We start from the raw sequence: 22,771 nt of genomic DNA on the forward strand, positions 1-22,771 counted from the left end.
CTCTTTTTAGTGATTCGGATCATTTGGCTCGGCTCCAAAACGGCTCTTCATGTTACCACAGTTTACCACGGAGCCTCAGTTTCGCCGCTGCGAGGCTCCGGTGCTCGCAGTTCACACGCGTGCTCCACTAGCACCCCCCGTCAAGGCTCGCCGGCAGTACACTTTCAGTACACTTTTTTTACACAGCAACACGCTTTGATGGCGGCGAAAAGAATCCCACCAGACTCCTTTGCCCCTCCAACAGAGGGATGTCCTTGTCCTTTTTCCTTTTCGTAATTTCAAGCTATAAAACTCTTGATCTTCTCTCAAATTATTTTTTTTTTGGACGCCCTCGGTTCGAGTTCAGGGCGTTCCGAGCTGAATAAGGGCGTCAAATGATGGCAAGACACCCCCCTGGCGGAAACGCTGCCGGTGAGTCTGCCGGTGGATGAGTGGCAGGCAGCAGGTTTACACTGAAACTGTGATTTCTGGATTATATCGTTTCTTTTAATTTCCTTTTTCTGAAGAAGTAAAGAAACTGTATCTCGTGATTTATTTGTTTTTTGAGGTGCAATATTTGACAGCTTTAAGACATGAAGAAACTATGATTTTATTATTTTTGCTGGAAAGTGGGCGGGGTCGTAATTCTGTCTGGAAGTGACGTTAGCACCCTCATACTATATTGTTCTAGAAAAACCCCTGCTCTTTGTTTGTTTGCCGAATTACAAGAGAAGCTTGGACATATTCAGGAAGATGGTGAATCCAGCTGCGCCGCCGCTATTTGTATATAGGGGAAACACTGTGCAGTCCAGCAGGTCCTCAGATTGTCTCTAAATCAACTAGTCAATAGTCTCAGGGTAGAGAGACCCAGTGGGAAACAGCTGTAGGTCTTCATAATCCATGACATAGGATTTTCTAGCCAAACAACGTGTTAAAAGTAAAAAAACAAACATCCTTTTTCCCACGTTTATAGCACATTCTACATCGCTTTCATTCACACTGTATGGATCAGTACTCAAAGTAGGTCATGGATTGCTTTCCGCTAGCTTTCCAAATCATTAGAGCAATAGTATTTTAATGAGCTTGTCTCTTAGTAGGACAAAATACATTCATTTAGTAATTTTCAATGTTATTCTTTTCATGAATAGAAGTAGGGATTTCACAATATTAGGAATTCAGTAGTAGTTACCAAAACCAGTGATTACACGATTCTTGATACAAATTCCATACCATGATTAAAAAACAAAACGATAGCCAAACCTACATTTTACGAGACAACATTTACTGAATAAAGCCTGAATGCACCATACTGCAAATCAATAGCACATCTGACACAGGCTGCTAACAGCTAACATCAATAGCTCTACTCCTGCTGATCCAGTACGGATATTTCTTGTTTACAATGGAGCATTATAAGGGGAAATATAGTGGGTCACTGTGAGTTTAATGATACAATAAAAACAGAGAGTCCAGTGTGTGTGTGTACAGTGTGTACAGTGTGTCCTGTGTGCCAAGTGAGTGTTTTGTGGGCCAAAGAGAGAGAGGTGGACGTTCCGACAGCTAACAGCTGTTAGGGAGTGATGGAGCAGAGGAGTAAACCTGCGCTCCATGGCCCCTGTCCAGAACCCTGTGCTTTATAACCGGAAACAAAATGTCCTATTCACTTCCATGTGAAGTTGTTAGTCTCCAGCCCAACAGTACCTTCAGTATTTGTGATACCTGTAGCACTGTATAAAACCGAATATCATCAAGTTTTGTGAAATGTTCCATCAACTTGGTATTGAAGTATTCCTTCTTGTGACATCCCTAACCTGAAGTGACACCAAAGTGTGGAGCAAAGAACAACACAACAGTAGCAAAAAGTCCCCCCAGTCTTTCAGGAAATGTTATTAACTAAAATAGTATTAGAACATTTATGGAAAGTCACATATTTGCCGCTCAAACAGGTGGAACTACATGACAGGAGGTGTCATTACAAACCCCTATTATAAGTGCTTCTCATAAAATGATTATAGAACTCGAAACAAAAGTCAACTCGGATAAAATCTAGATTATTTTTAAATAAACCTTATTGAATGATTGTCGACAGGGTTAACAAAATGTATCTTAAGTAGAGAAACAACAGTTTTGATGCACATTTTATAACGTATATGGGAGTCAATCATGGTCCTATAATGTAGGAAGCCAAAAAATAGTTGGATATTGTGCATCCCTATTAATTTTTTAAACTAATGTGAACACCTATAAAGTCCTGCTTGCAAAGGTATTTGGCAACATCAGATTTTCATAGATGTATTAATGCGGCCGCTGCATGACCTGTTGCCTCATTAGTACGGAGCCCCCTAGGGGACATGGAGGGAAAAAAAATGTATTTGCGAAATCTTGCAAAACCCCTTTGCGAGGTCTCGTAAAACTTTTCATTTAGCTCAATGTACTTCCTGGTCAGTTCGGCAACACAGAAACCACAACAATGGAGCAGTTCATCAATTTTACTTTGAGCTTTGCCTTAAATATAAAGATATAACATCAGTGCTTGGCAATAGGCATGGACACCTCAAGAGAACACTCAGAGCGAGGGGACATGCACGTCGCAAAGCATACTCTGAGCTGAGTTATTGACAGATTTGAATTTCGCGGATCAATAACTCATGAACATAATGTTGTAAAAATGCAAACAACATGACTTTACAATCATAGTAAGATCAACAACGAGCTACAGAGTCGTTTTTATCAGAACAGTTCAATACGCGCCGTTATCCAAGCTAAACATCAATAATTGGTCACAATCTGCAGCTGGAGGAGAAAGAGGAGTGCTTGGGGACCGTCTACAAACTGCAACGCCGAAAACATATACTCATAGGAAAATTCAATAACTTCATTTTTTTAAGATGTAGTGCTACCAAAATCTCTTAACACATCAATGGTTATGTTGTTGTTACATTGTATAACACTTATTTTGAATAAATATGTTTTAAAATAATTTTAGTAGTTTTAGTAGTGTAACCGTAGGAACACATGACCTTGCATCAGTACATGGTTTATTAAAAAACACAAAAATAAGTGTATTATCTATTTTCCTTACTCAAGTGATTTCCTATATATAAGACTCAATATACTTAGTCACGTGTAGGTCCAAAAATGTCTTATTATAAGGCAAGGCAAGTTTATTTATATAGCACCTTAAAACACAAGGCAATTCAAAGTGCTTTACAAAAAATGAAAGACATTAAGAAAATGGCATTTAAAATCAGTCATTAAAAAGATAAGATAATAAAATAAACATTAAAAGAAAAAAATACATGGATAAAAGTTACAAAGTAACATAAAGAAGTTATAAAGAAGTCCCGTTTCTAATAAAATGCCAATGTTCCAGCCTTTTTAGTGAAAGTAATAAAGGGTAAAACTAGTCCAACCAGCATTTCCGGAGGATTTTAAGTGATTTTATTGCTGTCTCCTGGTGGGATAGACATATTTGTCTGCTGGACCTGAGGCATGAGAGAAAGCTCTGAGAAACAAGAATATGGGGAAGCCAGCTGTTCATACTGATGTTTCTAACTGTTGATTATGGCTGTGTATTGGAGAGACAATAGGATATGTATCATGATGTAGCGACAAACTGTCATGGTATAAAGAATACACCACCATGCAATCATACAGAAAAGGATTAGGGCCACACGTACATTTCCGTTTTGAGATCTGAGAAAAAAAGTTGAATTGGTCAGATCGCAAAAGAATATTTATATTTGACACTTATTCTCTGCATACAAATACAATCTGAGTTAATACAAATGTTTTAATTATGCAATCAGAACAGTTGGATTTTTATTTGAGCCGTCCCTTACGCAGCGTCCACACGGCGGCGTGCGTTGGAGCTTGCCGGTGAGCTTGTCTGAAACTCGACCAACAACCAATCAAATGAATCTCCCGCCCCGGACACACAAGCACTTGGTTTGATTGGCTAGAGCTTGTACTGGCATATGATTTGATTGGCTGACGCTTCCGCCGAAGCTTCAAAAGTTGAACATTGCTCAACTTTTGAAGCGAGCAACGCGAGCAAATCGAAGCAACGCTCCCACAATGCAGTTAGGCAAAGTGTGACGTCACCCCATTCAAAGTGAATGGGCAGAAGCGTTGAAGCTTCAACGCACGCCGCCGTGTGGACGGGCCGTTATAGATACTATCTCTTTACGTTAGTGAGCCGAATCATTTAGCTCTGAGTGCCGGCTGTTTCTGCTCCCAAACGGCTCTTCATGTTACCACAGTTTACCACTGAGCCTCAGTTTCGCCACTGCGAGTCTCCGGCGCTCGTAGTTCACACGCGTGCTCCACTAGCACCCCCCCCCCCCCTCCTTTGCCCCTCCAACAGAGGGATGTCCTTGTCCTTTTTCCTTTTCGTCATTTCAAGTAGAGATGTCCCGATCCAATCACGGGATCGGAGCCGATCACTTGATTTTCAATTGATCGGACTCGGGAGAAAAAAATCGGGGGTCGGGAATTTTTTTTTTTTTATAAAATATTTTTCTTTTATTTAATGTTACAAAACAAAAAGTACCATGTTCACGTCTTAAAGTCATCCTGAGGCCTTACGGAGCGTCCACACAGCAGCGTGCGTTGACGCTTGGAGGTGGGCGTATCTGAAGCTTGGGGATTTTTTGCGACCAACAACCAATCACATGAATCTCCCGCCCCCGACATACAAAGCAATAGCAATGTTAAAACGAAGTAAACTGGATATAAAATCCCCAAACAGGCGAAAACCTACCAGTTTCATCCACTGTCTCTGCCACCTCCCTCCATGCCTCGCTCCTCCGGTTTGTATCCCGGTAGATGAACAGAGACTGATCATACAGCACCGGGTGATTCACTACCGCTATTATGAATTTTCCCTCCATTTTTTGGAATATGAGGAAATGACCTGCGTAGTCTCTCCCAGCATACACGTGGTTTGATTGGCTAGCGCTTGTACTGGCAGATTTGCATAAACAGGATTTCATTGGCTGACGCCTCCGTCGAGGCGTCAAAAGTTGAACATTGCTCAACTTTTGAAGCCAGCACAGTGTGCGAAAAAGTACACGTCCCACCGTCCGGGACGTGTTATTTACAATATCGGACAAGTAGATCTTTCAATTGACTTGTCCGGCGGACAAGTGACGTTTTTCGCCCTGATTTATTGACAAATTATTGATAAATTCAGTTTACAAAAGGCAGAACTCATCCGCAAATTGTCCGTGTCCGCCATTGTTCGTTTAGAAATGTTAGTTTCGGTTCTGCTTGTCGATTCCTAAGGAAATGCATCTCGCCGCTTTCTGTACAGTTAGGCGGGGCGGGGCGGGGCGGGACCATGGATGTATAATAAGTGGCAGGGTTGGGAAGCAAAACTCGGTTCCGAGTAGGAACAAATAACAATTGCATCAATCCCGGGACCGGACAATTGTTATTTGAGTTGTGAGGACAGGAGGCGAGGCCGAGCCCCGCGGACTGCAGCTCTCTCTATGCTCGGTATCAGCTGATCGCTGCACGGTGCAGCTCAGCGTCTCTCTCTCTCTCTTTCTACACACAGAGGATCCGCTGCCCGTTTAACAGCCTCATCTTTGTCAAACTTTCTTATGTTCTTTCTCTAACACATAATGAAGGTTATTAAGCGTTTTAGCTCCTGTGTTGTTAATATTGACCGAATGACCGCCATTTCCTTTATGAAGTGAAGCAGCCTCCCTGTCTGTGTCCTCGCGCTGTCCTCTAGAGATGTTAAGATTCACCGATTCGCATCGGTGCACCGGCATACACGTTCAAGATGCGAGTGCACCGGTTGAAAGAGTGCACATCGGCTACAGTTTGGGTTGAACCGGGTTGAACTCGCGATGCATCGATTGCGTAGCGTCTTTGCATCGGTAAAAAACCGATTCATTCATATACAATCCCCTAATCTTGTCAACGCTCAGCAGATACGATCTTTGATATCTTCGCCACTACGGAGGCCGAGAGTCTCAGTTATCAACACACACGGAAGTCGAGGAGAAAGAGAAACACAGCGCACCGAAAAATACCTACAAATCAAACGTTTGGCAACACTTCGGATTGTTCAAGAAAGACGGTGTAATAGTCCTTTATGCTAGGCTATATAGTTGACCGCAGGTCATGGAGAGTAATAAGGTATCCGTAGACCTTTGTATGAGGTATCTTTATTACTTAACAGGTCTACAGCCATGATACATAGATCCGTCCTAGATGCGGGCTTGCATACACACAGTATCACTCCGCAGCCGCACCCCATCAGTAACGTCCTGATGGTATATGTGCGCGGCACAGACGGTCAACTTAAAAAATCGCTCGCAAATTGTTAACGATGCCGAGCCGATTTAAAGTACACAAGTAGTACGAGGAACTTAGCGACGCACATAAAGAGTCGACATGGGGTCTGCGGCTGAAAAGAGAAACCTCAAAGTTAGACATACGAGTTAAATCACTCAGTGAGGTGTTCTGTCAGAGAGAGTGGTGTTTAGTTTACAGCAGCCTGTGACGGCCAATAATAATTTAAATGTATTCCTCACTGTAAGCAGTTATGAAATACCTGTTTGTGAAAGGTTATCTGTATTATTTATTGTTCATATAGAACCCACCGCTTTCTGCTCACTGGTGAGTTAGCCTATGAATGAGTGTTAAGCACATCAGGCTGGCAGCTGTATGGGCATTGCTCTATGGTAGCTGTTATTTGCACATTGTTAATCATGAGCAATGCATCCTTACATTGTTTAACTGTGAGGTGTTATACAATTGTACTCTGGAGAGCTTTTAAAGGTAAAAAAATAAACGGCATGATGGGATGTGCAGTACCAAATATGTAAAGCACTTTTTTGTTAATGTATGATTTGCTGCATATAAGGAATAAAACAAAAATCCTCTGTCGTACCAAATTGAAGTATCATTATTTTTGCATCGTGTTGAATCGCATCGTATCGCACCGAATCGCATAATGTTGAATCAAATCGTATCGAACTGTATCGCAACAGGGGTGAATCGTATCGTATCGCATCGCCTGGTGTTTCAAATGTATCGTTAATGTATCGTATCGTGGCAACGTATCGAGATGCGCATCGCATCGGCCTCAGTGATGGAGATGCACATCCCTACTGTCCTCACATCCCCGGACCCCCAGACTCGGAGGAGCACAGGGATGTCAGTATTGTTTATGAAGCAGGGTATAGAAAGTACATTATTGAAATGAAAATACTATTTATTTACTTTTACAAACAGTGAGCAGCTGCAGCGTGTGTATTGCAGGACATGTGTAAGCGTCTTTGAGTTTTAGAAAAGCGCTAGGCCTATAGTCTATAAATATAATGTATTATTATTATTATTAGGCCTATGTGTTGGACATGTGTGGTTGGACTCTGTCTCACAGGCAGGTTGCAGCATGTGTGTTGCAGGACATGTGTTGGACACACAGACTGTGTGGTTGTCTCACAGGCAGTTTGCAGTGTAACATCAGAGGAGACTGGGCCAATTGTGCATTCTCAAACTGCACCATTTAGAACTAACTAATCAATGCAGAGATTATTTTTATATAATTGTATTCAATAACCGTAAGAAATTAAACAGTATGAAGTGATTTGTAAATAGGAATACAGATTTGACTTAATGTTTTCATAAATATATTTTTCTCCCAGTTTGTCATGGGACTTATTTTTACCCTCTTAAGAACCGGAATCGAGAACCGAAAATAACTGGAATCGAAAAGCAGAACCGGAATCGTTCAAATCCAAATGATACCCAACCCTATGTGTGATGCAGTAAAATCTTACCGCTCACTTACGTTAGCGGTGTCGTAAAAAACGTGGGAAAATGTCAAATACGATGATGAAGAAGAAGATTCCAGTGGCCCCAATTTATGTCCATTCTGGACAAGTGAAAAATGTATTCGGACAAGTAAATTGCCAAACTCACTTGTCCATGGACAAGTACTCTCTAAAAACTTTTTCTCACACTGCAGCAACGCTCCACGTCGCTTCCCAAAATGCAGTTCGGCTAAAAGTGACGTCACCCCATTGAAAGTGAATGGGCAGAAGCGTTGGAAGCTTCAACGCACGCCGCTGTGTGGACGGGCCGTTAGTTTTGGTTTAAAATTACACAATGTGTTGCTTCTTTTGAGCTTGTTTTCATAGACCTGGTTGCTTATTTCTCTCAAATCTACAGGGCGGGGCAGGGCGCAGTGTCCAATAGTAGCAGTAAGCTAACGAGAGGCTACGTTCAGCTAGTTACTCGGGAGTCGGGACAGAGAAAATGTCAGGAGTTTGGAAGTATTATAAAATTGAAAGCGAAGGCAGTGTAACAGCCAGATGCAATGTTTGCAAGGCGGAGGTTCCGCGTGGTGGAAAGAACAGAGCTACGTTCAACACGACCAATCTAATACGCCACTGAGAAACAAACACAAACAACACGACGAGTACACAGCGGCCACTCGGGTAACGGCACTGAAACAACCGACACTTTCAGGAAAGAGAAACTGCCCCAGAACAGTGAAAAGGCCAAAAAAATAACAGCCAAGATAGCTGAATTCATCGCGTTGGATGACCAGCCGTTATCTGTTACCTTTTTTTTTCTCTTAATGCATTGCATAAAGATCGGATCGGGAAAAATCGGTATCGGCAGATTGTCAAAATCAAATGATCGGAATCGGATGGGGAGCAAAAAAAGGTGATCGGGACATTCCTAATTTCAAGCGATAAAAACTCTCGATCTTCTCTCAAATTATTAATTTTTTTGGACGCCCTCGGCTCGAGTTCAAATGACGGCAAGACGCCCCCCTGGCGGAAACGCTGCTTATGATTCTACTTGTGATAGTCGGACATGTATTGATTCCACCCGATAGCTGTTGTAATACAAAATGTCTGCCTACTCTACACAATGATCAATAGCAGCGAACGGATGGTCAAAGTAAGGTACAAATAAACAGAATCACACGAAGCCTTGTTAGTGTTAACTGACTTTATAAGTGTGTGGTTATGTTCTAGTCACTTTGCTCAGCGCTGCTGCTTGTTACAACTTTTATTTGCCGTTTTCGCCATAAACTGTTAGCTCAGGTTAATCTCGTCCCCCTCCCACGTAAGCGTGACGTATGCGGTTCTTGCTTCTAGACCGAAAAATGTTTGGTGCTTGGTAAGAACCGGTTTTCAGAGAAAAGAGGCAGCTCCGCTGCGGTGTGAACAGGAAAAACCGGTGCTTATCAGGCTCTAGCTCCGAACCGGCCCTGGAACCGCGTTGGTGTATGTAACATCCAACATCATCGCACTACTTTCTGTGTAATCTGAGCAAAGATATTAGGAAAATAGGGCTGCACAATTAAACGCCATTTTATCAGTCTTTAGAGAGACTAGTGCAATATTATATGAGAGGCTGTGGCTCAGTGGGTAGTGTGCTGGACTTCGAATCACAGGGTAAGGCAAGTTCGAGTCCCACTGCAGTCAGCATGTCGTTGTGTCCCTGGGCAAGATACTTCACCCCAAATTGTGGGGATTGTCCACAGTACTGAATGTATATGTAAGTCGCTTTGGATAAAAGCGTCAAATGACATGTAATATTCAAATTGCGGGAAGTGCAATATTTGTGAAAGGCTAAATTATCATCTTAATATATTTTTCAGTGATAATGAGAATACAAATTATCGATCCAAGTAGTGTTAATTTCGTTGACTAAAACAATGACGAAATATGTTCGTCAACGACCTTTTTTTCCATGACGAAAACGAGACGATGACGAGACGGCACCGACGGAAATAAACAATAACTGCAACAAAATCATCATGCAATATCGTCGACGAAAAGTGACGAGACGAAAATGTAGTTTACTAAATAAAAACTATGCCAAAATCTCTCTTTACTTTCGTTGACGAAAAATGAGGAGACGAAATATTATCAAAGATAACGTTACATTTCTGATCAGTCAGTTTTTCTCCCAGCAGTTCCATCTCCGGTGCTGCGGCTAGGCAGCAGCTGTGTGTCTGTGGTGCGCGCGGCGGTACATTTGAATTACACCGGGCAGCGGCACAATATGAACTGTCAGGAAGACTCGGGTCTAACTCATGGTCTAACTAACCTTATTCAACATAAAATAAAATGGCAACAACAGGGCTTGGGAGCAGTGGTCGCACTCGCGTTAACCGAATACCCCCCCGTCAGCGCGAGTGATTGATAAATTGTGTACTCGGCGGGGTAATAATGGATTATGACGGAAATGTTACGATCCTGTCAGTCAAAATGACTGACAACGAAAAAGTCTAAAGCCACCACTGCTTGGGAGAAAGAAACGATGTGATATTTGGGCCCATTTTTCGCTACAATGAGGCGGAGAAAAAAAGCGAATGCATTGTTTCATCAGAAGGGGAAGCAATGTGGCCATAACACAGCTGGTAAAAACACCACAAACTTGACCAGATACTCTCTGCAAAGCTGCTTTCTTAATCATTCAACCTGTGTTTTTCATCAAATAAGGACAAGATATAATCTTATTTATTTATATATGCTAAAATGACAAATTATTGGTTTTGGCTAGACTAGTTTGACTGAAATGTTCTATATAATCTGATGACTAAAAAAGACTCGACAGTTTTCATTGACAAAAAGTAGACTAAAATAATTAGTTTTCTTTGACTAAAATATGACTAAAATGCTCAGACTTTTAGTCTACTAAATCTTGACTAAAATAGTTACTGTTTTAGTCGACTAAAATAAGACTAAAATGCTCAGACTTTTATGCCCCGGCCACACGAGGACGAAAACGGTCGTTTGCGTTACTGTTTAGTGTCATATAGACCGTTCGGCCACACGAGGACGACCAAATACGGCACTAAACGACTGCGGAAACGATAACGGGTCCCAAGGTGCATAGAACGGCATACGCAACGCTCTGGGGGGTCCAACGGCTCCGTGTGTACGCCCTATACGATAATTTTCTGATAATGATGAGGCAATATAGCCCCGCCTCTCCCCACCTCTGCTGCTCACCCCCGCGTCAAAGTAAACTGCAAACTGAATTCAGATTATTTATCTTTCTCTCGATATGGACATAAACGCGACTGAAGTCTAATCTGACAGGACGGAGACACCTCTCAAACTACCTAAACTAGTTATAAATATGTTTATTTTTACTGTCGGCCGGGTCACTCATAACTGGATCAGCTGCTGCATGAGACAGACACTGGCGCTGTCCGAAGAGAGGGAGGAAAAAGAGAGGCTCCGTGTATTTATATTATTATATTATATAGAGTCGTTATTCATTTGTTTTAAAGCTCAATAAATAACAAAGAAGACCTTTGACCGGCACTTTTATAATTTTGTCGGAAGGTTTAAACTTTAATACACGTTGACTGGCGAAAAACTCTGCCCGGTTCCCTCGGCCCCCACCGCGGAGAATAAACAGAAGGACAACCATGACAACCATGCTTCTTCGCTGCTTTTGTGGAGGAAGTTACAGCGCCACGTACAGGCTCCTGCATATGTACTGCAGCTTCTCCAGCGGTTGGAGCTAAACGGAGCTGTCTCGTGTGGACAGACACTATCCGCATGACTATTGCGTGTGGACGGAAGGTTTTTTGCGTTTGCGTTAATCCTAGCGTTTAGCCGTTTTCGTCCTCGTGTGGCCGGGGCATGAGTCGACTAAAACTTGACTAAATAAAAACAGGATGAAGGTGACTAAATATGACTAAAAAGGAAATTTAACAAAGGACTAAGACTAAAACTAAATTAAAAAAATAGCTGACAAAATTAACACTAGATCCAAGTAATATAGTGACTCTGAAACTGATATTGCAATGCAATAATAATGTAAAACAATTTTTTTCCAAATCGTGCAGCAAACATTCTCCATTCTATGGGTTTTAGGAGGTATTTACAAGAATGTGTTTGATGTTACAAAAAACCTGATCGGGCATCAGCAATTCAATTTTATTAGTCTAACATTTGTTTACTTATACCTGGGACCGTCCAAAAAAAGTAATACAAGTAGTGATGCTCTGCTCCCTTTGACTGGATTTGAATTAATGTTGATTGGTCCCAATATATAATAAAGTCAATTAAACTAAGATAGATTTCTATAGTAGTGTTTTGATCACTCACACAGGCATATATTATACACACACTCCCTTCCCCCATCAGTGGAATTTGGTTCACAGGGCTGCCTGGCATCAGGGCTCGCAATTAACGATGTCCCGATGTCCCGGGGACCATACAAATTCCTACTGGGACACAAATCTATTTTGTCTGGGACTATTTCGGGACAGTGAAAAAAAAATTAAAAGTCAACTTCAAAATGGGTGTTATTTGCAAAGTCATTGGGCTGTCAAATCATAGAATGCATTCTACGTCATCCACTCTGCTGCTGACTGCTGCTAAACTCGCGCCAATGCAACGGTCATGACAGTTAAAAAAGAAGAAAGAAATGCTGAGGTGGTTGAATAAACAGCCCCCTGTTGCAAGCCCCAATTCTGCCGACTCCCGAAACGAAAACATCCCAAGTCCTGGTCATGATGCATCGTCTTCCACTGTGGTAAGTTAGTTGTCTTAAGTGTCAATGTTAGCTAGCGCTAACTAACGCTAGCAACTGAAGTGTGCCTTACAATGCATACAAACGTCCTAAAATGCGGTGTCATGTTTCTTTGAAGTTTGTGAAAATGATGTGAAATACGGTTGATCAGAATAAGAGGTGTAGCCGATCATTTTGTATTTTCTTTGTCAGCCAGTCAGTGACCAGGCTAGAATCTTTAGCTGCAAAAACGTAAGGCATTTAGCTAATCATTTAGCTTTTCATCTTTTTTTAGTGTTTTATTTTTTTTGGTCAAGAACGTCAGTCAGATTGGGTGACGATTAAAAAGGGGGTCGCAAGCAGGGGCGGATCTAGACAAATATTCATGGGGTGGCAAGAGGGTGGCAGGAGATTTTGAGGGGTGGCATCCCCTGACAGAAGTATATGCTGATTTAAATCGCAATCCTATCAATCAATTAGGGGTGTAACGGTACACGTACCCGTACTGAAATTATTCAGTACGGGCCCTTTGGTTCGGTACACGCAGGGTTTCCCACACATAGACTATACTTGGGCGGGCCGCCCAGGTATATTAACGGCCGCCCAAGTATATTTCGCGACCCATTTTTTTTTTTTTTTTATAATTTTTTTTTTGTTTTTTTTTTTGTATTCGTCCGTGACCACGACGCCATCTGCGATTGATTAACTTGTGGACAATGATCCCTCGCTCCCTTGCTCTGATCTCGCCTCGTTAAGTGGCCTGCCTCACACAGGGTGACTGGCTGTCTACATGATGTGGCCTGCCAACATGGCCACTGTCATAGAGATCATAAATCAAAGCCCTTGATTGGTCTCTGTGTGTCATTTAAGCTCGGGATAACCTCAGCTCAGGTGAGGTAAAGGACTCTGAGTGTTTAGATAGTTAACTTAGTTTAAGTTCTCAGTGGGTCTCAAACAGTGTGGTCACCATTTATGTAAACACATATTTCCATTTGAGAGGGTAGTGATTGATCTAATGGATAGTGAGGTGGGCTGAAGATCGGAAGGCTGTGAGTTCAAATCCCGCCAGGAACACCACCACTAGTGTGCCCTTGAGTGCCATCTTTACCCAAAATGATTATACAAAATGATTATACAAAATGAAAACTTTTTTGTTTTGTTTTACCTCTGTCCCTAGAGAGGGTGTTCTCCACAGCAGGAGACATTGTTAGTGCCAGCAGATCTGCCATTTCAGCAAGCAATGTGGACAAGTTAATCTTTCTTTAAACAACATGAAAATACAATGACAAGCAAGTCCTAATGTCAAGCTGGCTGCTTAGGTACTAGTACAGTTCAAATACAGATTATTTCAGTTCATCGAAATGCTGCACCTTAATGTTTATTTGACTATATTTTGTATTTATTTGAATACATTAGTCACAGTTTAATAATAATTTAAAAAATGTTTTTAATGTTTTGTGATAATTTTTTCTGCTGTACCGAAAACGTACCGAACCGAACCGTGACCTAAAAAACGAGTTACTTACCGAACCGAAATGTTTGTGAACCGTTACACCCCTACAATCAATGTTAACTTGGAAAGCCACAATATTAATATTTTAACTCAATCACATAGGTGATATTATTGTGGCACATCAGTAAAGCCTTACATACAAGGTGGCAGACGTAATTTAATGAATTTTAACTGAACAATAACTGAATGAGTTTGTCTCACTCTTAGACCAGCAGGGGTTCCAAATCTATGCAGACTGCTGCAATAAGTACATTAATTAACTGTCTCATCGATGTTTGTCTGAATGAATATGATACTATTAACTATCATATTATTCCTATAAGCTGTCAATCACTGTTAATAAATAATAATAATAATAGATGTAATTTGTTAGCGTTTTTACAGGTGCTCAAAGACGCTTTACAGATATAGTGAATAACTGTTATGATTCACATATTCATTTATTATTGAATAAACTATATTTATTTTTTGGAGGAGTTAATGATGAATGTTCATCAAGATGCTTGCTCACCCTCCTTCAAATTTGAAAAACAAGTAATTATATCATTATTGATATACAGTTACAACCTTGACTTTACATCAGAAAGAACAAACATTAAAGAAGTGACTAACTGCATCAGTTAGGGTTAAAAAACGTGTATTCAGCTAAAACATCGCTGCAGTTATTATCCAGTGGAAGGTCCTTACCTACTGGCCTAGTTAAATCAAAGTGGTTACTTTCTGTTGGCTGGGCAGTGTAGTTTCACACACCGTCTTATTTTACTTTTTCAGGACTTACAATTGTTTTTGGGGGGCAGACCCCCTCAAAGAAAAAAATATATACACGCATACAAGGTCGTCATCTTAACAGTTTGTTATTCTCATCGAGTCATCCGTGAGCAGAGCATCAAGTTGGCATGTCTATTACGGCTGAATGCGGCGATTACTATTTTGTTCAGCAAAACGCCTCACAAACGTATTAAGATCAACAGCTGTAGTGCGTTTTGATTCAATGCTGAGTACAGCCAAACGTGACATTCTCTTCTCTGTCATTGTAGACCGCAAATACCTCATTCCTTCAGTGCTTGGGTCCGAAAGGCTTCTCGTTTTGCGCCGTCCCGTTCAAATGAATTCGCCATCAATCATATTTCCACTCTCGCGCCAGGACCGGGGGAGGGGTTACATGACGTGCATCTTGTGCTGCATTCACTTGCACTCGGACATTAGAGACTTTCTCTCATAAATGTCCGATGAGCAACAACTTTTCTTTCAAAACAAGATGCCAACTGGGGTGGCAGCTGGGGTGGCAAGGCTATTGTTTAGGGTGGCAGTTGCCACCCCATGCCACCCCGGTAGATCCGCCCCTGGTCGCAAGGTAATTTTAGTTTGTCAATCAACTCTGGTATGAGAATAATGTGTCATGTTAAGAGAGAGTAATGTTCCAGTTGTTTTTGTTTGTTTTTTTGTTTGTTTTTGTGGGGGGGGGGTGGGTGAATGAGTGAGAGCAAGATGATTGACATTCATGAATGAAGATAGAAGATCAATTTATATTCCTATAGTACTACTGACTTGTGAGGATAACTTGTAATTAGAACTGAAAACAGATACATTTATTAAACTGTATTATGGAACTTCTGTTTTTTTATTATCATTCATACCACTTTTATTGCCAGATAGAGGGTTCCGATCATAAAACGCAGAGACCATACAGCCATACCATATTGAATTGAAAAATACTAGGGATGCACGATAATTATCGGCCCGATAATTATCGGTCCGATATTAGGAATTATGACGTCATCCCGATAAACCCGATAACAGTATTAATAGCCCCGATAATATACAATATATTTTTGGGTAAAAAAAAAGAAAAAAATACTGCGGTGTGGGTGGATTGGGATGAGGGGCGCTTGTTTTTCACTCGGCTCCTCCCGTTTTGCCAGTACTGTGGTATTAGTGGTTTAGGAAGAGGGGAGTTCTTCACAAATCCAGCGCTCCCTAACTCGTGCCTGGCTGTGACGTAAATGGTGTGCGGCCGTGAAGCCAGGACAGTAAACAAACATGTCGTCGGTGGTATGGGCGTTGGAGCTATGTGCAACTCAAGGCATATGCTCGAACCGGAGCTGCCTGGACGCTGCAATCATGTTGCGCACTATCCGTGCTGAGTGTGCTGACTTTTCGTACAATGTCCCACTGTCTGGCTTCCTGCATAAAGTCAAGTGCTCGGCGCAGTTGTGGCGAAATGTCGCTCCTCTGTTTTCATTTAAACAGCGCCGTATATCCGTTAGCGCAGCTAGCTAGCACCAGATGCTAACAACAACAATGCACGTAAGGTCTCTCTCTCGCTCGCTCGGGCCACACATACACACACCCTCCCCGGTCCTCCAGATGGCCAGTCGGTGCCTGCCGGTGAGCATGGAAGTGTGGTCTGCCACAAGCGGGCGGCAGGAGCGGGGCTGTCAGCATCAGCTTGTAGATGGTATTTTAAACTCGATGCGCTCTGAAACTACGGGGCGGCCGAGGAAAAAAAAATACACATGCGTTAATCGCGTTAAAATAATTAGTGGCGTCATTTTTTTTTTATTATCGGGCTTGAGAAGCAGGAAGTTATCGGTATCGGTTTCAAAAAAACAATATCGTGCATCCCTAAAAAATACAAATCAGAATTCTTCAATGTTGACATGACAATAATAAATTAGTCTGGATATTGAGAAACAATAGAAAAACATGTCTCAAAACAACTCTCTTCCCTTCTACTCTAGGAGAGGCAACAGATCAGACTAATATTCATATGTTTAAAAGAATAAGTATTTTAAACTTACATGGTGGACCAGAGTCTATGGTGTGATGATTAAGTGACAAAAAAGTATCAAATTATATGTATTCTGCATAATTGGGGGGGCGACGATACAAATTTAAATTTGGGACACTGCTGGTTATATCCGGGACAATACCAAGTAGAATTCGGGACAGTTGTGGGACACTGAGGAAAAAAAAGTTAATTTCCAGCCCTGCCTGGCATTCCTCACTGCTGCATCATGGGACCTCAGTGGGGGTGTGGTGTGTGTGTGTGTGTGTGTGTGTGTGTGTGTGTGTGTGTGTGTGTGTGTGTGGTGTGTGTGTGTGTGTGTGTGTGTGTGTGTGGTGTGTGTGTGTGTGTGGTGTGTGTGTGTGTGTGTGTGGGTGTGTGTGTGTGTGTGTGTGTGTGTGTGTGTGGTGTGTGTGTGTGTGTGTGTGTGTGTGTGTGGTGTGTGTGTGTTGTGTGTGTGTGTGTGTGTGTGTGTGTGTGTGTGTGTGTGTGTGTGTGGTGTGTGTGTGTGTGTGTTGTGTCGTGTGTGTGTGTGTGTGTGTGTGTGTGTGATGTGTGTGTGGTGTGTGTGTGTGTGTGTGTGTGTGTGTGTGTGTGTGTGGTGTGGTGTGTGTGTGTGTGTGTGTGTAGATAGTGTGTTGCTGTGTGTCGTGTGTGTGCTGTGAGTGTGTGTGTGTGTGTGTGTGTGTGTGTGTGTGTGTGTGTGTGGGTGTGGGGCGGTGTGGGTGTGTGTGAGATAGCATATCAATGTGCTGTTGTTATTGTGGGAACAGAAGATAAGGCATCCATCTGTCTCACCTGTTTATTTTTATCTTTCTTGTGTGTGTGTGTGTCAGGGGGACCACCAGGCTGATGACAAAGCCGTTGTCATGGTTATGTGTGCAGAGTGGGGGGTTGTGATGACGTAATTGTCTCTGAACTACATAACAGAAAGAGCTAGAAGACTAAGATGGGGCGAAAGCACCTGAGTCATTAATTATTTAGTGGTTTTTAACTAGTCTGTTGAACTAGTTAGTGTACCCAGGGCCGCCCCTGGCCAACTTGGGCCCCAAGCGACATTGTGAGATGAGGCCCCCCCCAACCGACAGGAGTGAACAATTTTTTGGAAACAAAGTACTTTGCAAATATAATTCCTGTTTATTATTATTATTATTATTATCAACACAGTTACTTTTGTATACAGTGAGGTAAATGGTAAATGTGCATGTATGTCGTTCAGTATGCGTTTACAGGTACGTCTGCATTTCCTGCCAAATACTAGCCTCAAAAAGATTAAAATATAATTAATGCAAATAAACTACTTCTACTACTAATAATAATCATAATCAATTCAATGATATAAATATATTATTTTATCATAATATAGTTGTAATATAGTCAAGACAAAACATGCTTATGACATGCTCAAAAACTGATATTTCTTAAATCTGTATTCAAATGTAGTTCCCTCTGTCAGCAATGTATCAACAACTACACATACATTTCTATCAGTATTTCTCTGTGTTGTGGTTGACATGATGACTGTTAGGAGTAAAAGTTTACTTTTTATTCATGTACTTTTTATTCATGGATTTTTCTTTTAATGTTTCTTTTATTATCTTTTACTGTTTTTAAATGCCTTTGTCTGAATGTCTTTCATTTTTGTAAAGCACCTTGAATCGCCTTGTGTTGAAAGGTGCTATATAAATAAACTTGCCTTGCCTTGTCTTAAGGGGAGAGGCTGAGCGTCACCATGAAATGTGCAAATTGACATAAAAATGAATAAAAGGGGAAAAAATGCTCCATGTTTTTTAGGCTGCAAACTTTAACTGTTATGTAAGCCAACTAGACAGACAGGGTATCACTCTTCCTCCTGTACATCAGCAGATAAAAGGCATCACATACTTGAATGAATGTTAAATAAAGAATGCTGGAAATAACTGCATCTCCATTAGCCTGTATGCTCTGCAGAGACTGCCTTCTTCATGTCGTGAATTGCAGCTGATGTTTTAATATGGCAATTGGCAATTTGACTTAAAATGTACAACATTCACAAGTTGTACATTTGACTCATACAATAACCCACCTTCGAGTGATGCTCTAGTTTCTTCATGTTTTTTTTTTTTCCCCTCTTGCTTGCCCCGGACTGAAACTGTCTTTTCACCGACATCTCTTCACCTGCACTATTGCAACGGTGTCGGGTTACACACGTGCTCCCCTTGTAATCTCTCACTCTCGCGGGGGGTGCGCGGAGAACTGAGCGGAGAACTGAGCGGAGAACGGCGCACAGCAGCTGAGGCCCTCTGGGCGGGGCCCCCTGCGCAAGGCGGGGCCCCATGCAGCCTGCGTGATTGGCCTGTAGGAAGGGGCGGCCCTGAGTGTACCAATGAATCCTAATTGGTAAAAACATTCATTGTGAATTGACAGCCAGTAAACTAGTTGCTCAGATAGCATTAGCTCAGGTTGTAAACCAGCAGGTCAACAGGTTTGGTCAGTCAGTCTGCACCAGTTTCGTAGTCATTAAAGGATAATACTTTTTCCCCCCACTTTTTGTTTATTTGCACTTCTATACGGTGGCCGACGGGTAGGGTTGGGTACCGAGAACCGGTTCCGGTTCGGAACCGGTTCCAACATTTAGATTCCAACGGCATCATTTGGACATGTGAATTTCGGTTCCGCTTTTCGATGCCTGAGTAAATGTTTCTCGCTGCTCTCCGTAGCCTACTGTATGACTGCGGCGGGGCAGGACATTTAGCGTTGTACCTACACTTCCTACAGCGTAACGGTACGTCCACACAGCAGCTTTTCAAAAATCTTGAAAGTCTTGGAGCTGGGCGTGTCTGAAAGCTTGGGGATTTCGCGACCAACAACCAATCACATGAATCTCCCGCCCCCGACATACAAAGCAAAAAACCCCGGTTCTTCTCCACTATTTCTTTTAACATTTTGAACATTTATGAGATTAATGTCTATGGTGCTATTTTATGCTACATTCCATGCTGGCTAATGATACTGTCTATGCTTGCTAGCAACGAAGTAAACTAGCAACGAAGTAAACTGGATATAAAATCCCCAAACAAGCGAAAACCTACCAGTTTCACCCACTGTCTCTGCCACCTCCCTCCATGCCTGGTTCCTCCGGTAAGTAAATAGGGACTGGTCATAAAGAACCGGGTGATTTGCTACCGCAATAACTAACTTCTCCTCCATTTTTGTGGAATATAGAAATGAACTGCGGGTCTGGTTCTCCCAGCTTGCACGCGGTTTGATTGGCTAGCGCTTGAACTGTCAGATTTGCATAAACGGATCTGATTGGCTGTCGCAGCCAGCTCAGCCTCAAAAGTTGAACATTGTTCAACTTTGGAATCCTGAACATCCTGGAAATCCTGGAAATCTTCGCCTCGCCCCCCCACAATGCAGTTCGGCGACAAGCGAGGGAAAGTGACGTCATCCCCATTCAAAGTCAATGGGTGGAGACGCGCTGGAAGCGGTGGATAAATCGCCAAAAGCTGCTGTGTGTACGGGCCGTAACCTGAGACCAGGGCCGGCCCGTTGCACTGGCGTTAGAGATGTTCGCCTAGGGCGCCAGATCTGTGGAGGCGCTGCGCTGACAGCTCTGGGAGGAAAACAAAAGTTTTGACCGTTGGTGCTCATCCTAATTTTCGGCCTTGATGTAACAACATTCATAATTAAGTAAATGTAACACCCTTTTCATCTCAGTTACACTTTTCATTTGCCTTGTACGATGGGCGCTGTAAGTGATGAAAATGGGGGATGTTGGCTTATCTGGCACCCGCAGCTCACAGCCAAAGTGCGAGTGAGCGTGGGAGCGAGCGAGGGAGAAAGGGAGGGTGCACCGGTACCAGCGCTGTTGTTATTAGCATCTGGTGCTAGCTGCTCTAACGGAAGAAGAAGATGTTTCTACAATAATGTGGAGGGAGAGTCCTCTCCAGTCAGACTGAGAGGCTGATAACTACAGCTCAGTGAGGTAAAAGACTCCAAGTGTTTAGATAGTTAACTTTAGTCTAAGTTATCTCAGTGGGTCTCAAACGTTTTGATCACAATTTATGTAAACACATATTTCCAAGGCACTCCTTTATAATTATTGGGATAAAACAGGTTTGAAATCATTCCAATGTATAGGACAGTAAACCAGACATATCGTTTTAAACTGGAGAGATAAAAAAATATGCATAAATAAAAAAGTAAAATAAGATATGAATGAACAACAAAAATAAAATATGTTACATGTATTTGTTATTGGCTATGGTAGGTTATTGGTTATGTTCACATACTTATTTAATTATTCAAATGTAAACCGATCTTTTTCATATGGGTGTTTAGAGTTGTACCCCCTAGATCTAGTCTCTAGTAATTCTGCTTAAAGTGCACCAGATTGAAGCATTTTACTTTAAAATGTTCAAACATTTCTTCCCGGTATGCCTGAGAAGGCAGATATGCTTGTTTTTCTCAACAAGAACTGTTTTTAAATGGGGGGGGGGGGGTTCCTTTAAAAGTTGGACTGTTGCACTGTTGTAGCTTCAGTGGTTCTCAGGTTACAGTTACATAGTAGTGAATATAAACAGACTGATTAATGTGAATATTACTGTAAACTAACCTGTGTAAAAGTTTCTCGAATAAATGTAATTTTTTTTGGTGGAAGAAGCATGTATCATTTTTTTACCCTGCCCCTCAAAGAATCGGAATTGAGAACCGTTAAGAACCGGAATCGAAAAGTAGAATCGGAATCAGAATCGTGGAAATTCAAACGATACCCAACCCTACCGACGGGTGCAAAAATCGGCCCAACACAAAAGGAGGAATGAGCTGCAGCTCCAGGAAAAATGCAAATATTAAAACACAAATGTGCCAAAACACATGCAAATGAAGAAACATCTTCACAAACTTGACAACACATGCACGGCATTTAAAAACTTTCACCAACTTGATTAAACATGGGCAGCGTTTACTAAAAGTGCTGTATAAACAAAAACGCTGCAAATACAAAAACTAAAGGTGAAGCGCTCAGCTGGGAACGGAGCGCTTCTTGCCGCTCTGGGTTTATAAAGTTGTCCAACTGTCACTGTTGGCACAGTTAGCATGTTTCTTTGTCATTCAAATCTGATCCAACAAAACCGACACACCCTGATAAATCATATAAGCTGTGCAATGTTGTTTAACTGTTGACTGTAATGTGTTTTTTCAAATGTTAACATTAATTGATATGTATTAGGTCAAACGGAATTAATATTATCAAAAAGCTTTTTTTTTTATAAAACTACTCTTTTAGAGGCGATCATTTCCTGTATTTACTATTTTTGGCTGAATTTCATGGCTGGCTCACCGTTCTAGTTTACGAGGACACTTGTTCATTATGTCATTTATGTGTTTTTCTTCTAATAAAAGTCCAAATGTCTGCTGGGAGAAATCCGTTCTTTCAGCTGTTTTGGCCACCTTTGCCTCATGTTTTCTCTCCTTTGTTTACTTCCATAACATAATGACATCTCTATGTAACACTCGCTTCTATTGGCTAGTGCTCCAACACATACGTGATAGGCTAACTGTTGGGGACATCTCTAAGCAGTTGACCAATCACAACAGAGCCGGCCAGCTAACCAATCAGAGCAAACTGGGCTCTGGTTTCAGACAGAGGGTGAAAATAATAATAATAATTTCAATTTATATAGCGCCTTTCACGAAACCCAAGGACGCTTTACAATGGGAAGTACAGAAACTGCTCTCATTGCTGTCACGGAGGAACTGCACACTGCCAAAACTGCATCCCTCTCCTCTGTCATCATCCTGTTGGACCTGTCTGCTGCATTCGACACGGTGAATCATCAGATCCTCCTTCGCACTCTCCAAAAACATGGAGTTTTCAGGCTCTGCTCTTTCCCTCCTCACCTCATACCTCAGACCGTACCTACAGGGTCACTTGGAGAGGGTCTGAGTCCGACCATTGTCAATTAACTACAGGGGTCCCTCAGGGCTCTGTTCTT

At 41.9% G+C, this 22,771-nt stretch overlaps 2 protein-coding genes across 4 annotated transcripts in view; one reads left to right on the top strand and one right to left on the bottom strand.

The window, feature by feature from the left end:
• The window catches only part of LOC117563100 (protein Daple-like), a 72,724-nt gene that overhangs the window by 48,089 nt on the left and 1,864 nt on the right, over nt 1–22,771 (bottom strand).
• LOC117563109 (MAGUK p55 subfamily member 5-A-like) overlaps nt 1–22,771 on the top strand; it is a 56,750-nt gene that overhangs the window by 1,756 nt on the left and 32,223 nt on the right. Inside the window, exon 1 of one of the 3 annotated variants that reach the window (XM_034241277.1) lies at nt 17,890–17,906. The exons of the other annotated variants lie outside the window; for them this stretch is intronic. The gene's annotated coding sequence lies outside the window, so the exon portion shown is untranslated. Of the gene's footprint in view, nt 1–17,889; nt 17,907–22,771 lie in introns of those variants that run through there. 3 annotated transcript variants of the gene reach the window in all.

This window comes from Gymnodraco acuticeps, unplaced genomic scaffold (assembly GCF_902827175.1).
Source record: "Gymnodraco acuticeps unplaced genomic scaffold, fGymAcu1.1, whole genome shotgun sequence".
Lineage (NCBI taxonomy): Eukaryota > Metazoa > Chordata > Actinopteri > Perciformes > Bathydraconidae > Gymnodraco > Gymnodraco acuticeps.